The 15,330-nt window shown below is 38.2% G+C and overlaps 1 protein-coding gene across 1 annotated transcript in view; it reads right to left on the bottom strand.

Moving 5' to 3' along the window:
* Positions 1 to 7,421, bottom strand: part of RASSF7 (Ras association domain family member 7) — a 98,575-nt gene extending 91,154 nt beyond the window's left edge. Inside the window, exon 1 of the mRNA XM_087919897.1 lies at positions 7,361 to 7,421. The gene's annotated coding sequence lies outside the window, so the exon portion shown is untranslated. The remainder of the gene's footprint in view (positions 1 to 7,360) is intronic.
* Positions 7,422 to 15,330: the final 7,909 nt, after the last annotated feature.

Here is a 15,330-nt window from a genome sequence, read left to right as displayed (position 1 = left end):
TAACACATTTATTTTCTTTAAAGTATCTTCTTTTTTCAGAGCTTCAGGATCACCTTTTAAAAATTGTTGTAGAAGATTGAAAAAAATGAACCTTCTATCTTAATAATAACAACAATAAGATGCTCCAGTAGAAAAACGGCAAATCATGGATCAATTACCACAAAGACAGGTTGTCAGTTCTAGCTGATTAGCTGCTACCTTGATTAAATGGTAACACTCTTTCACACTTCCATTATCCTAGTCCTATAAAGTGAGCACAGTATTTTTAAAGGGCATCTTTTAAAAAAGGTGAAGAGAAAAATGTGATTTAAGAGTCGGTTTAAAGAAGTAGAAGTTAGTTAAGATGATACATTAATAGAACTCCCAACCCTGCATTGCAAGCATCCCCCATACTCAAATTTGCACCAAAAAGATAGAAATGCTCTGGAATACAAATGGGCAGGTGAAGGAAGGAGATGAGGAAATTCTGTACTACAACTACATGTATTCCTCAACTTATGACCATATTGAACCCAAAGTTTATGTTGCTAAATGAGACATTTGTTAAGTGAGTTTTGCCCCATTTTATGACTTTTCTTTACCCCATTTGTTAAGTGAATCACTGCAGTTCTTAAATTAGTAGCGCGATTGTTACTAATTTGGTTAGTAACATTGGTTTCCTCATTGACTCTGCTTACCAGAAGGTTGCAAAAGGGTATCACATAACCCTGGGGCACTGCAACTGTCATCAATGTGAGACAGTTGTCAAGCATCTGAATATAAATCACATGACCATGGCGATGCTGCAACGGTCCTAAGTCTGAAAAATTGTCATTTTTTTCAGTGCTGATGTAACTTTGAACAGTCACTAAATGAACTGTTGTAAGTCTAGGACAACCTGTATAACATTTGAGAAGTTGAAGAGCTTATTGTTCTAAACACACAAAATGGAACACAAAGAAAATTCTTATTTTTGCATCCTTTTCCAGAAATGAGATTTTGATTCCAAGCAGGAGTGCAAGGATAATTTTTAATGCATTTTTGCTTCTCTTATAAGCCTCTGGAAACTGCGAGAACGGCTACCATTTAACTTATAAAACTTTAGGCACATTTGAGTGTAGGAGGAGAGAGGCTGAAGATGCCTATGACAACTTGAAACCCAATAGATAAAAAAAGTTCAGAATGCAAAAGTTCAGTTTGCAACAGTTTTGCAGATTGCATACTTTATTGCTGATAAAAAAAACATTGAGCAAACACATTTCCAATTACAACGATCAAATTACAAACAAGAAAATGTAACTATGTAGTGTGTACATTTGTATAAATGTATCTAAAGAGGTACATTTGCAAACAAACCACTGCAAAAGGTTGGTGCAAAAACACATGCATGAACAAATATGTGAACAAGTGGATTTGTCATGAACACTTTTGCATTTGAAAACAGAAGTTACTCCTCATGAAAATTTCATTTAACATTATTTTTATTCACTTTTTTTAAAAAACTAAGCTTTTGGTTAAAGTACTTCATGCTGCTCCTGTGTCACATTACAGTTGCCTTGGGATCTTTTAAATTAGGGGTTGTCACATTTCAAATTTGTCAGGTTTATTTTTGTTTCTATTAGCACTCAAAATTCACTACTGATTCAAATGCAGAAACACAGACTTAGCCATTCCCATACCCATATCACTATTCCCATTCCATTCAGAATGCATATAAAAAAATAAACTGCTTACACAGATATCATTCCATCCACATTCTCATGTCATGTTATGTTCATTTGCCACTGACTATATGCATTCCCCCCCAACGCTCATGATTCTCATGAGAAGAAGCTAAAAAGGCATCCATGATTTACACAAAGCAGACATTTCAATTTGTTTAGCTGTAGCAATGAAATTTTGTCTAATGTAATATTTTCAGAAATATATAATAGAAATATATAATACTTTAAACACTGAGAAAGAAGGTGAGTTCTGTTGATTTCAATGGTATACAGCAGTTTCAAGATTAAATGATATGATTATGATATGCTACACCAGTTAATAATATCTTAATTCTAATTTATGTAATCTGTTGAAGAGAGAAGAATTAAGTTTTGTTTAAATTGCAATAGTGCTTTGCCATAATGCATTCCACAATTCTATATATGTTACATAGTTCTGAAATAATGAATTAAAAGAAAGCTAATGTTTGACTCTGAATCAATAAACACAGCATTTGTATTGTGAGGCAAAACTCTCAAGATGAGACATCTGTGGAACTATAACATTACTCTTTGCCACTAAAGATTATAGTGGAAAAATATTATTATTATTATTATTAACTACATTCTGCCTAATAGTTTATGCATCCAGTTAACACAACAACTTTACAGTATTATACAGATTGGATGTTTTCTAACTTTTGGGGGGCTTTTTCCAACTTTTTCAGAACTTGAAAATGTTGTTTATTGAATGTAAATGTACTGCAAGAAACATCTATAGAATTTAAGATACTATTTTGCAGAAAAAAAGTGATGCAAAGAAAACTTGAAGCAAGAATTGGTGAATTGTAAAATTTTGTTTCTTTTACTTAAACTCAGATACCATTTCTAACATATACTTTTCTCCAGATTCAATGATGTTTTAAAAATGTTGACATCCAATTACACAAGCCTCCACCTACTCCACAGATTCCCTCTGACAATTTATACCCAGCATTATTCTAACCCAAGGCTTTCAAACTCGCAGCTCATGGGCTGGATGTGTCACGCACTGGCCATACCCACTTCAGCAAAGAAGGAAAAAGTCATGAAACATCACATGACACTGCTGTGACAATGAGAGTTTGACATCTCTGTTCTAACCTAATCAATTTTGCATTATTCTAATCTAATCAATTTTGCCACAAATTTAGTTGTTGTTGGAAGATAATTTTCTACCACCCATACTATTATTGGAGCAATCACTTGTACATGTCATATTAGGTAGAGTGAAACATTGCAAATTACAATACCATATTGATTTATGGCATTTCATATATATTACAGGGAAAGACAAATGGTAAAACCTGCTATGACACATTTTATTTAGAAGGCATTTTCCTCACATGTATCTAACTATGGCATAAGCATGGACCAGTAACTTTGTTTACTGCTGTATCCTCATTCCATTGTTTTTATGTGATCCTTGCTCATAATTGAGTTGGTCTTAAATTGTCTGTGTGCTTCCCAAATTAATCTTTTCCTTATAATACTGCATAATTTTTGCTGGGAATATAATCTGACATGCTTCACAGGCTATTCCAGTGGCAGTACAGTCAGATGGCTCCCATGGTATTATATCAAGCTGGCACTTATTGTAATGGTATATGGGAAAGACCTTGAGCCAAAGAGATGCTGCCTAGAAAACTGTCAGATAAATCATAGTCTGAAGCTGGATAAAGGGAAAAGCAAGAGGCTCAGAAGGGATCCTCCCTAGTTTCTTGAACTGTAAAAGAGAATTGTTGCTTCAAACCTGCAAGATTCTGTTAATGTAGCTTTAAAATAACGTAGAATTAGCTTATTATTTTTCTTGTCTGGTCCACCCGATTAATCACTTTAAGCTGTGGGGATACTCTCCTTTCCCCCTTGGGCAGTTTCTTTGTCCTGTACCCGTAAATGCCATCAGCTATTAAGGAATGAATAACAGGCTTCTTATTCAAAGTTCTTTTGAATAGCAGTTGATGGACAGTGGTAATACAAAGAACTGTGGGGTGAAACAGCGAAGAGTTTCTTCTGGAATGGTACAGAAGAATGCACTGTCAGCCTGTAATAAAACTCATTTATTACTGCACAATTTAATTGTGGTTAACTTTGTTTGCATCATTAAGCTTGATTGGCCCAGAAGAAGGGATTTTTTTTCCCCTTGAAATACGTTCTGTTGGGTTTCATGTGTGACATCAGCTGCAAACCAAGGCTCATGGTGAAGGTGTGTGGCAACTATTAGGTGAGAAGCTCTAGTGGCTTTTCGGGGGTGCTCCTCCTTCGATTGTCAGGTGTGAGATGTTGCTTGTGAAGTTGGGCTATAGAGATTAAATGGGCTTGTTGCTTGTGTGCCACTTTCCTTGTGGCATAGCAATCTCCCTACCAGAGTTAGTAGAGGTTGTGGCTGGGTTTGGCAGCTACGTTGGCCAGGCTCATGGCCCCAAGGGAGTAAAATCTGCATGAACTGGGCAGTGGCTTGGGAATTCATGACCCTCATGGACCTGACACAAGTTATTCCTGACCTGACTTATATTGGAGGCTATACATTACATCTGTGTTTTTTAATATCAGAGCAATGCCAACCTGCTCTGGAACTGGGAGTTGTCAACCGTTTCTTCTCATGGAAAGATCACTCCCTGTTGATTCTAGACTTACTTGGTGCCTCACCTCTTCACAAGGAGGCTGAACCTATTTGAACAGTCCTTTCTAGGCACCTGATGGACCTGACTCTGTTCCAGAGAGAAGATAGGGTTTGCTGCTGAGATTTTGGTAGAGGGCTTAACCAAGTCTTTCTTCACCACTTGAGAAGTCACTGGCCTTGGATCAGATCAAACTAATGAGGACTCTCTGTGCATAGAGGATACCCTGGTTTTCAGAGGAAATCCAAGTGATGAAAGATAGAAGGGACATCTAGAACATCCTAGAGGAAGAGTGAACCTGACTAAACACAGTAACAGCCTTTCCTCATGATGATAATGGCAGATAACTGTAGTTTTTCTTCAACCTTATTGTATCTTCGGAGAGCTGCTTGTGTCTCTTTTAGTGTAACTCAATCCCATCTGACTATGGGAATATGGGTACTCCTTGACTTACAATCACAAATGAGCCCAAAATTTATGTTGGTGAGTGAAAACTTTTTTTAAATGAGTTTTGCCCCATTTTATGACTTTTCTTGCCACATTTGTTAAGTGAATCACTGCAGTTCTTAAATTAGTAACATGGCTGTTAAGTGAATCTGACTTCCCCAATGACTTTGCTTGTCAGAAGGTTGCAAAAAGGGATCACATGACTCCAGGACACTGTAACCATCATAAATATGAACCAGTTGTCAAGCATCCAAACATAGATCACATGACTATGGGGATAGTGCATGGTCATAAGTGTGAAAAATGGCCATGTCACTTTTTTCAGTGCTGTTATAACTTCAAATAGTCACTAAATGAACTGTTGTAAATCAAGGAATATAGCTGCAGGACTGCTGTGAGGATTATTTTAGTCATTTGCTTAGATTTGCTTGGAATTGGATTCTAGTTGCACAGGTCCTATGGGTTTGTCTGAAGTACACTCTTATCCGGTTACCTAAGAGAAATTTGAGCTTACAAGATTCCAGAAAATTTAACAATTGGCTCTCAATCTGGCTGCATCATTGGCCTTTGACAAGTTTGTCTTCTGCACCATTGCACCTATTACTGGACCAGGAGGCCTTGCTCAGAGGGACTCATGACTTAAATCATCTCCTCTTGTGCTGTATTTATGCCCTTGAGGGGTACACGGAAGCAATAGTTGGCAGGTTTTGTGCTTCTCATTATGCTCGTGTAACACTGCTGTTTTGTAAGCTGCACCAGTTCCCAATAGGCTTCCAGGTATGATTCAAGGGCTATTCATCAGTCTGTCTTTCTATCACTGTCTCAGATTGCTCCCTCAGATTTAGGCATGAGGGCCTGCTCTGGATCCCTTCCATCAAAAAATACCAACTTGCTGAGTCCTACATGCAGGCCTTCCCAATGGCTGCACCTGCCCAGTGGAACAGTTTCCTTCCAGAGATCCAGATGGCCCTATCCCTGTTAGCCTTTTTTTTATAAGGCATTGAAAACCTAGCTGCTCTCCAAGGCATTTGGACCAGGAAGTTAAATGAATTCTGTTGGTGATGTGGCTTTTGGTTCTAAGGGTTATTATTTTAACCAAAATGTCATGTATTATATATTCTTATGATGGTTTTAATATTTTGTACATTGCCCAGAATCGCTGCTATGAAATGTATTGCTTTATAAATAATATAAATAAGGAGAAATTGTGGGTATAATTCTATATGGGACCAAGCCTGTGCCATACTTAAAAATAATTAAGATGCTTCACAATGTGTTGCAGCACATACATACAGTGGTACCTCACTGCAACTTTTTTTAAAGGGCCACTTTTCTTGAAATCATTCAGCACCATCAACACAATTCTAGAAAAAACGTGGTTGCATGAAGGAATTAAACTGATGCCAAATTCATGCCTTCTTCTGAGCACCCACTGGAGGCACTGAATTTGAAACATTGCATAGCATTTACCGATACAGAGTAAATTGAACACTTTTAAGTATTAGGAGATATACTGTAAGTTTAATATCTAAGTGAGTAACCCTGTTCGGTGACCTTCAGCCGGTCATGGTAGGTTTAACCTACTTCATAGGATTTCCATGAGGGGCAAAACAAGGCTAGAAAAATAGGTGTGCTGTTTAACCGATGAGAGGTGAAATATAAATTTGATAAATGAACTAAAGTTGCCTGAAGCAACTGTTGCCTGAAACAAAATGTAGGTCACACTAAAACAGCAGGATGCATGCTTATTGAATGAACAGAATTATTCATATGTGCTTTTATTCATGTAAAACAAGGTAAGAGATGAGGAATCATCCTCATTCCTTTGCCTCCAAGGCTTTTTTTTCATAGCCTATGTAATTAATTATAGGTTGCAACTGTACACAGGAACAGAAAGAAGGGAAGCATCTCTTCCTCTATGTGCTCCCCATACATTATTTTAAAAATGGGAAATCATTCAAGGTGGTCTACTTTGGGCAGGTTTTTCTGAAAATGTGTTTCTCTTCCTGTGTACCATTATATACCCTATAATTCATTGCATAGGCTCTGAGGGCTTTCCAGCATTTCAGGGATGGTGGATGCATTTCAGAAGCTTCCCACTTTAAGCATCCTTTGGGAAAGCAAATTGGATGAGCACTCATAGCATTACTTGCAGGGTGGTTGCCCGTGCACAGCCTGTGCTCCAAGATTCTCCTGTAAATCAAGAGCTTTTACAGTTCCTTCCTAACTCTGTTTTAATAAACCCCTGCCAGTCCTGCTCGCTGAGAATCCAACGAAACAATTACGATGCCCCACTTGGATGTAGCCAAAAGACAAGCCGTTCTTCTCACGGGCTTTGGAAATGACTTTACTTTGGGACAGTCATCCTTCTCACAGGCTGTGAGGGACAGGTGCAATTCCCGAGAGTGCTGCGCACCCTTTGAAACAGGGAGCGAGGAAGAGCAACCCCCGCATTAAACAGAAGGAGAGTGGACCCCCCAAAACCTCACACCGAGCCTTTTAGCACCCGCGACACCTGTTACTTTCCACGCCGACGTTTGACTAGAAAGGAAGCCAACGGCTGATGCATACCTGGATGAAAGTCCTGCTGCTGAAGCTGTGGTGCCGTTGCCGGCATGTGTGCGTTTCTGGCCTTTCCTCCGCCCGGGTGAGCCCTTCTCGGGCCAAGAAAGAATGGCTGAGCCGCCTCTGGTTGCCACGGCCACATAAAGCTTTCAAAAAAGGAGCCGGGGACCAATCAGGCTTCGGGGCTACAACCGCACAGCCCCCGGGTCACGTGACACTGATAGTGAAAAGCACGGGCGGTCTTTGTACCACTTCGACCGTTTTCCCGCCTCTTCCCCCCCCCCCCCAAAAAAATCCCACAGAGCCCTTTATTGACGGCCTTTTCTTTAAGGCATGTGGGGGACGGGGAGATTACACAGCCCAGGAGAAGAGTCGAGTCAATAGACGGAACTGGCTTTGTGCAGCTTCCAAAACTCCGATTTTTCAACTTTGGGACGGGTTACTGCTACCCCAACAGCTGCTTTCATGCGGAAAGAGCTGCCCTGACCCAGAGATGAAAGGCCTGTCACTCAAGCTTCCCCCCCCCTCCCCAGAGACAAATCCTAGATGCCATCGGTGCTATAGGTCAAAGCCTGCTCCAGCTGCGTTTCAACTTTTTACATGAGCTCCCATTTCCAATGACAGCAGCACAATTTCGCAGCCTGTCTAGGTTATTCATAGACTCTTACCCTTTCTAGAAATAATAGATGTGCAAAAAAGACGGGAGGTGGGGAAGCAGATAACTTTCAAATGATATAAATTTCAAAATGGCAAGGCACTGTGAGGAAGAGAAAAAAAAGGTTGCGGCTGCCACAAATTTGCCAAAGGATGTTTAGGGCAAAATAATGACACTTAAGAACACAAATAGATGCTCTTTCGTGATCTTTTTGCTGCTGTGCGATCATAGTGTCATGTTTTTTGCTGCAATGGCCATATATCCTTGTCAAAGATTATCATAAACAAATTCTCTAGACAGCACTGATTTCAGAGGCTTGTGTTTAAAGTTCCTTCCTTGGAGATACAAGTAGTAATTTTCCCCTGATGCAAACAGGAAGAACAAAAAGTGGCTTAGAGCAAGAAGTGAGCACCAGGAGATTAGCAACAATTGAAACATAAGTATTCATATTCTATATAAAAACTATTCTTTTTGCACATAAGGGATGGGGAATATAATATTTATTGATATGCTGTTTTTTGAATTCTGCAGCAATATAGTATCTCAAAAGAGTGAAGAAGTATGTGCTAGGTACACAAGAAATTATATGAAAAAAGGCTAATTTCTCCTAATGGGAGCCAAGAAAAACACTGATTCATATTGTGCACACCCAAAGTTATTATTAACCATATTAACTGATTTACTTAACTCTACTGTATTTTGTTGAATAAATCAGAAGGGAATATATAAGCTATTGATTAGACACAGGACATTAAGCCAAAACAAAACAACAGGCCAGTATAATAAGATATACAATGTCTTTACGCCTGTCTTCTTTGAACAAAATGCAAAATTGCACAATACTGTACATTTCCACTCCAATATAAAATTGTATCTACCTTGCTTTTTTATTTATACTATCATATTTGGGGTGGAATCCATCCATTGGAACTAGCTATAAGGAGATTTATATCAGGTAATCTATTTTATTTATAGAATGCAAAATTAAGAGAAATGGCTGTCAACAGTTAGGCGATGACTTTCAATTTAGATCATTTTAAAAGGAGACTAAACAATGGCAGAAAGTTGATGTCTGCATACTACCTCTTGAATTAAAGGCAGCATGATTAAATATCAGTTGCTAGGGAACCAAAGTGAGGAAGGATCATTATCCTTAAATATGAATTTGTTTGTAAATTTCTTGGATGCATCTGTTTGGCTTCTACGTGAGAGAATGTAGGGATAAAATCTAGTAAGGTACCCAACTCCCCACAAGATTAATGTAAGTATGGGGCACACTCACTAGCTCTGAAGTGAAAAATTACCAGTGAAATGTTGGAAGAAATATCCTTCTGGGTTCAGTTCCAAGTGGGGAAAAAGACACTGGAAACAGGGAGGCTGTTTGGAAGGTTTAATGGTGGACAGGACCACATGGCTTGAAGCTCCAGAGTGAAAAGGAAGGATGATCACATGCTTTATGATGAAGGAAGAGATCAGGAAAAAAGTGCTGAGAGTGCCTGGGTTTTATAACCTGTGTTGGGATTTGAATTGAAGCTTGTTTCTAATTGGTTGTCAGACTCCCATGGGGCCCTGCAGGGACTACTCTGTAGGCTGTCCTGAGTTCCAGGCTTGGTTGAGCCTTGATGGATGATGATGCACTGTAAAGGCTTTTGAGCAATTACTATAACTTTACCTGGAGATATTTGTTATGTAAAGTATTCTGGCCCAGGCCATTAACAAAGGTAGGGGTGAGCTTCTACTTCTGAGGTGAGTTTCTGCTTCTGAGTTTCTACTCTTTTTAGGAGAAATATTCTGCCTTTTAAATATTTCCTAGGATATTTCATTTTTCTAGGAGAGGGGTGGGTACTAACTTCTCACAGAAACAACTGGGGATGGAAGAGACAAGTAAAAAGTCCTCCTTAGAGTAAAACATGGAATACCATGGACTTGGAAGAATCCACTGCAATATTCTGCTGAAGGCATCCCTTGAATTTCAGTCAGCATATTGTAAATGCAGTTCATGCACAGTTGCTGATGGTTAATGATAATATTGTCAGATACAAATGCTATTAAATTCTTTGAGTTTGCAAAAATCTCCGCCAAAGTACATAATATAAATCTTACATTTATTCCCTGGGTTTGCAGTGATAATTTTGGCTCATCATTTTTTGTTTCAATTTTAGAGGGTTTCTATCCCTCTAAATTCACATAAACTGGTTTTCTCTGTCCTTACCAAGAACATACACAAACACAAAATATATGCTCTTTTATCCTATAATTAGATTTTTTTTAGTTCGTGTATACCAACAAAATCCATGTTTGTAATATTTTGTTTCAATTTCATTCAGTTTGTTTTTAAACTATACAAGTATGTATTTGTTCATTAAATTTTGTGCATCTTGCAAGAGAAACAAAAGATTTCAAGACACCTATCTTCATATTACAGTGGTATTCAACATACAGTATTGTCACAGTATCTCAAAGATATGCAAAATAACTTGGTTGTTGGATGTCAAGCTACATTGATTGATTACATGCCATCAAATCAGTTTTAATTCCACATGTGATTTTGGTTCAGCATGTTCTGTGAAAGTAGTATAGACCAGGGGTCTTCAAACTTGATAGCTTTAAGACTCCAATCATGTCAGGAATTCTGGGAGTTGAAGTCCACAAGTCTTAAACTTGCCAAGCTTAAAGACCCTTGTTATAGACCATGGTTCTCAGCTAAGCATGTTATATGAAACAAATGCTATATCATCAAATCACGATTTAAAACAAACTGAAGCTAAGGGCAATTCTGCATGGAATCTCTGAGTAGGGGAAATGTCTAGAATGCTAGCTTCATTTACCCATTTCTCCTAACATTAATTTCTCTAAATCAAGGGTCTTCAAGACTTGTGAACTTTAACCCCCAGAATTCCTGGAAGAGGAATTCTGGGAGTTGAAATCCACAAGTCTTAAAGCTGTTAAGTTTGAAGACCCTTGCTTTAAATTTACAACTTCTAAGGTTTTTAAAAAGAAAATTGAAGTCAATAGATTTCAACACAAGAAGATACATGCAACCTGTACTTTTGCAAAAGGTTCAATCCCTGTTAAACCCCTGTCATTCAAACCCCACTCTTGAAGAGGATTTGGGAGCTACAGCTGGAGCAGAATGCAGCTGCATGGGCATTTCTAGGGGGCCCTAGGGTGGCTCATGTAGCACAGCTCTTACACAAGCTGAACTGGTTGCCGGTCTGCTTCCAGGTCCAATTCAAAAAATGAATTATGACCCTTAAAGCCTTTATGGCATAGTTCCTGGGGAAAACTAGGGAACAGTCTCAGCCCAATAAGATTGGTCTGCCCTACTTCAGAAGGGGCATATTGTGGACTCCAAGAAACGCCACCTGATGAGATATAGGAGAAGAATCTTTTCTGCTGAGATTCTCTCCCTCTGGATAACACCCCTTATGGCCTTCCGTAAGAGTCTCAAACATGGCTCTTCCTGGGCAGTGGTATATTAACCATTAAGCAGACTAAGCATGTGTTTAGAGCACCAGGCCCAAAAGGGGCACCACAAAGTTGAGAATATGGCTTCGTTTGTATAGTATGTATGGGGGAGGGGGGGAGGCACCAAGATTTGTCAGTGCTTAGGGCACTAGTGAGCCTTAATCCGCCACTGTGCCTGGGCACTCCAGTGAACTAGGAATAAGATTCCACCTCTATCCCATAGTCTGTTTTATTTCTGTTCAATATTTCATGTTTTGATGTTTTATACTTTGTTTTTATGATATTTATAAGCACCCAGAATCATTTAACAGTGAGATGGGTGGCATATAAATTTAATAAATAAATAAGCAAGCAAGCTGATTAGCATCATTCACTCAGAAATAAGCTTTTTCACAAACTTTGGCTGGCTGGCTGACATGAGTTTATATCCATACAAACCTCCCAGCATTTAAGCCCAACAAACAAGTAGTCCTCTATTTTTTTTCCTGATAAGTGCTTTAACTGAGAACCTTGCTGTATGCCACCAAGTCCAAGAACACTATGGAGAATGGTTATGCTGAGTTTCAATTAATATTCAGGTTCTTCAACATCTTTCCATTTGGCCCCATGTTTGGTGTTAAGGCATCAGTCCAGCAAGTGGGAGACCATGAATTCAAGTCCCACCTTAGCCTTGAAAGCCAGGTGGGTGATTCTCTCTCTCAGCCCAACCCACCTCACAGGGTTGCTGTTGTGGGGAAAATTGGAGGAGGAAGGTGTGTTGGATATGCCTTGATTTATTTATTTATTTAAATAATAAAGGCGAGATATAAACAAATAAAAGATAATAAAAATAAATATTTAGTGTCAGGTACTTTCTTGAAAGTACTAGGTGTTTTGATCAGATGCGATGTTTATATAAAAGTTCTTTATTCATTCCATTGTTTTGCCTTCCCAATGACAAGATTTTTAATTACTTTACATTGACAATAGTGTGGATGCTGTTGCTTTGCATTTCTAAGCCATCAGGACAGATTACCCACGCATTCATAAACAGTCAACTGCCACATAAATCAACAAAAAAGCTATTATACATTCTCCTGACTTGACAAAATTCTGGTGTCTTATTCCACCCATCAGAAACTATGTCACGCTAACTTTTTCCTTGATTTGCCTGTATGTGTGGTCTGAGATGAAATAACAAGAGACTAAATTATCTCATGCGAGTGAAGGTGTGGAACATAAGAGGATCACACAATAAGCAAACATCAAGGGACAAGGGAACATAGTTTTAGAAGTGACTCAAGCTATCACTTAAAAACAAAACAGAATTTCTGTTTTAGTGTAAAGGCTAGAGAAGCAGGACCTGGATGAGGTTACACTACCCCTCTAAAATGGTTCAAGGTTAAGTAATAAGAGAAAGAACAGCCACTGTACCTCAACTCTTGAGATCCTTTGCTGGGCAAATCCTTTTGATTTTGACACTTTGCTCAAATTCCCAACTTTGTCTGAGGTAATGTTCCATCTCTCAGCAGAATTACTCCAAAGAAAAATCCTGACAAACTTAAATATATTACCAGAAGGTCTTCAGTCATCCTCATCACATTTATTTAGATATTTCTTCCTCCTACTTTCTTGGCATGTCCTGTATGCTATGACCCTTTGTATCCATATGGTCGCTACGAGTTGACAACAACTTGATGACACATAATCTATAGCACTGTTGAGCAATCAGTGAATACTGGATACGTGAAGAGACAACAACATCAATTGTTGAACAGATCAGCCAGACCTTTATCTTAAATGTCAACTCATGTAGACACACTTTAGATTGATACAAATTGCACATTATCCAAGGATATATAGGTAGATGATTATCTGGTTACATCCAGGAAGCAAATCTAGTCTGTGTGAGCAGGTGTTTGTTGTCTATGTGTTTTGTTTCCAAAGTGGTTAAAAAAAGACTATTATTAAACATTCCATATTTCACCAAATTTTAGAGATAGTCCTATCAAAGGAAAAAGAATAATTTGAAGTATAACTCTAATAGTCAAGAGAAATTTAGATTTTCTCCCAGCAACCAACTCTCATTCTGCAGTCTTTTAAATGTGACAAACATGGTAGAAAGATAATGTTATAATAGAAAATGATCAGAATAGAATAGAACAGAACAGAACAGAATAGAATAGAAAATAATTCTTTATTGGCCAAGTGTGATTGGACAGACAAGGAATTTCTTTTGGTGCAAATACTCTCAGTATACATAAAAGAAAAGATACATTCCTCAAGAGTCAAGAATCATAAGGTACAACACTTAATGACAGTGATAGGGTACAATAAGCAATCAAATCATACTAGGAAACAGTCAATATAAATCGTAAGGATACAAGCGACAAAGTTACAGTCATACAGTCACAAGTGCGAGAGGATGCGTGATAAGGAGTGATGAGAAGATTAATAGTAATAGTGGTGCAGACTTTGTAAATAGTTGGACAGTGTTGAGGGAATTATTTGTTTAGCAGAGTGATGGCATTCAGGAAAAATCTGTCCTTGTGTCTAGTTGTTCAGGTGTGAAGGGCTCTATAACGTCGTTTTGAGGGTAGGAGTTGAAACAGTTTATGTCCGGGATGTGAGGAGTCTGTAAATATTTTCACAGCCCTCTTTTTGACTCCTGCAGTATACAGGTCCTCAACTGAAGGCGGGTGGGTAGTAATTGTTTTTCTGCAGTTCTAATTACTCTCTGAAGTCTGTGTCTGTCTTGTTAGGTTGCAGAACCAAACCAGACAGTTATAGAGGTGCAGATAACAGACTCAATAATTCCTCTGTAGAACTGTATCAGCAGCTCCTTGGGCAGTTTGAGCTTTCTGAGTTGGCACAGAAAGAACATTCTTTGTTGTGCTTTTTTGATGATGTTTTTGATGTTAGGTGTCCATTTTAGGTCATGTGATATAATAGAACCTAGAAATTTGAACGTTACTGTTGATACTGTGTTGTCTAGTATTGTAAGAGGTGGTAGTATGGGAGGGTCCTAAAAAGCCCTTTTAGCTCTCAGTTGAATTACAATGAGGGCAGAATAGATTTTTATTATCAATATCCTCAACTTCTCAAGTGAAATATGATAAAAATTGATACGCTGTAAGTCTGTGCCATTTTTCAGTATTTTCCTTCCTCTTTGAGCTAGAGATCTAGTCAGTAGAAAAGATGTCCCTGTACTGGGTAGATCTGTCCAAATTATACTGAAATTTATATTTCAAATCTATGTTCCATTCAAATAGTGTTGTACTCAAATCTAACAAATGGAAAGGCTACCTAGACTTCAAACAATAATAGAAAATTAGAAATGGTATTGGAGCTGTGGTATCCTATTAAATCCATCACTAATGTTATAATTGAAACAAGAATATGGTAATGAATCAAGAAAACAGAAAAGGCGTTGTTGCCTCACTACTCAGCAGTAAAACACCGTAATACATGTATGAGTAGGTGTGAGGCTGAACAGCAAATGGCCATTATGATGCAAAGCAATGGGATGGAAGGGGTGATTATTTAGTAATCTAGCCTTGGTTGTTTTGCTACTCAATAATCATCTCTTCATGTGGTTAGAAAAATAAATATCTAATGAGCTGACTGTATATTAAATGAGAAATGCAATCTAATTACATGTACATGTATAAATATAAATCTATATTACATTTAATTAATGCAGTGGAAAGGTACTGACAATTGAATGTTGGCTTTTAGTTCCACAAGCTGGAGCTTTTACAGCTGCTGCTAACATTTATTTTATGGAGGGTTTGCTTTTGTCTCCCTGATTACAAAACAAACTGGAGAGACTCTAGATTGCACTGCCTTGCTTTAGACTGGTACATCTGATTTG

This window comes from Pseudonaja textilis, chromosome 1 (genome assembly GCF_049901715.1).
Source record: "Pseudonaja textilis isolate UNSWEBS1 chromosome 1, rPseTex1.2, whole genome shotgun sequence".
In the NCBI taxonomy this organism is placed as follows: domain Eukaryota; kingdom Metazoa; phylum Chordata; class Lepidosauria; order Squamata; family Elapidae; genus Pseudonaja; species Pseudonaja textilis.
Note: the sequence above shows the minus strand (reverse complement) of the source record. Positions and strands in the feature narration are given on the sequence as shown.